Source organism: Carlito syrichta, unplaced genomic scaffold, assembly GCF_000164805.1.
Source record: "Carlito syrichta isolate Samal-C Ts95f unplaced genomic scaffold, Tarsius_syrichta-2.0.1 Scaffold299567, whole genome shotgun sequence".
Classification (NCBI taxonomy): Eukaryota; Metazoa; Chordata; class Mammalia; order Primates; family Tarsiidae; genus Carlito; species Carlito syrichta.
In genome coordinates, this window is record NW_007243663.1 from 12,425 (window position 1) to 14,574 (window position 2,150).

Sequence of the window (2,150 nt, forward strand, 5' to 3'; positions counted from 1 at the left end):
GGAGTGTAGTGGTCGCTCCCAGCCACCACAACCTCGACCTGCTGGGCTCCGGCGATCCTTCCGCCTCAGCCTTCCAAGTAGCTGGAACTACAGGCAGACGCTACCACGCCCGGCTAATTTTTTGATTTATTGTAGAGATGAGGTCTGCCAAGTTGCCCAGGCGGGTCTCAAAACCGCAGGCTCAGGCAATCCAACCACCTCAGCCTCCCAAAGGCGCGGGATTACAGACTGAGCCACCAAGCCCGGCTAAAACTTAAACTTTTGATTAATACAATTTGAAAAAAAAAAAAATGCAGGGACATTTAAATTCTAAAGTTAAAACAAGTAAACAAACACGAAACTACTTTTGAATAATTTACAAAGCTAAAAACAGTTGTAACTGCAACTACACAGGTATTTTAAATTTATATACAATAAACTTCAATCAGTCAAATCAGTTACTATCAAAGTATATAACTGATACAAATAATTAAAAAGGCAAAAATTCCAAAGAAAAATAGACAATTCACAAAGAGAATATACAAACCATTATACAAACAAAGAGAAAAACTGCTCATTCAGATGTAATCAGATAATGCAAAACAAAACGATGTGGTTTGACCATCACATAGACAAAATTTTTAAAAATATACATCTTGTGCATTCTCATACACTGTTAGTAGGAGTATAAATATAGAGGTTAAAAAAAAAACCAACTTGAGGCCGGGCTCAGTGGCTCAGCCTATAATCCCAGCACTTTGGGAGGCCCAGGCGAGTGGATTGCCTGAGCCCACGGCCTCGAGACCAGCCTAGGCAACTTGGCAAGACCTCATCTCTACAATAAATCACAAATTAGCTGGGTGTGGTAGCGCGCACCGGTAGTTTGAGCTACTTGGAAGGCTAAGGTGGAAGGATCACCAGAGCCCAGCAGGTTGATGCTGGGATAGCCGTGTGACTCCAACTCAAAAAAAAAAAACAACTTGGCTGAAACCATTAAAATATTAAACATTCAAACCCTTTGAGCCAGTCTTTGAATTTCTAGGTTTTTATCCTAGAAATTATTGCATACATATAGGGGACTGTATAAATTATAAATTCTTCAATTTTCCCATATTATCAAAAAATGCTGCAATCTAAATGTCCATCACCATAGAATTCTACATTTTTAAAATTCACTAGTTAAAATGAACATAGAAGAGCTGTTGCATACTAACATTAAAAAATTTATACTATATGGGATATTAATTAAACTGGAAAGGAATTTACGGAATAATACATACTGCCAAGTCTCATTTACAATTAATAATTTTTACAGATGCTAGAAATACATACAACAATCTGGTAATTTATAATAGTGATTATCTCTAGGCAAATAGAGATTATTTGGAGAACGGTGTCACGTGAAATTTTTGCTTCCTCTGTGATGTCTGTTTTTAAAACAAAGTATCCATTTGCTATTTACATAAGAACTAACAAAAAGTTTTTCATGGTATCATTAAAATCCTACACCATTAGATATTTGCCTAATTAATGAAACTGCTACAGAAATTATACCGAGCTGGGCCTGTAAACCTGGCGCTTTGGAAGATGGGGACAAGAGGATTGCCTGATCCTAGGAGTTCAACACCAGTCTGGGCAACTTGGCAAGACTTCATCGCTACAGTAAGTCAAAAAATTAGCCAGATATGGTGACACGTGCCTGTAGTTTCAGCTACTTGGAAGGCTGAAGTGAAAGGATCGCCTGAAGCCAGCAGGTTGAGGCTGCAGTGGCTGTGAATGTGCCACTGCACTCCAGCCTGGGCAAAAAAGTAAAACTCCAACTCAAAAAAAAAAAAGTAATTTTAGTGGCATTAAGTTGGCTATTTCATCTATTCAACAAACACTGAGCACCCACTACGTGCTAGGCACAGTTCCTTGGGATAGGAAACATGGGAGCAAAACAATCCAGCGGAAGGAAAGACAACAAACAGTAAAGTAAATTACACAGTACGTCACAAGAATGTACATGCTAGAGAGAAGGAGAAAACAGGCCGAAGGAGATACGAATGGAAAGACAACTTTAACAGATGGTCAGGGTAGGCTGCTGGCAACTATGTTCCCCGGGCTCAGAGCCTAAAATCTTGGGGAAATGAAGAGGACTCACTCCTTCTGGCTGTCCTCTCTCAAGCCTG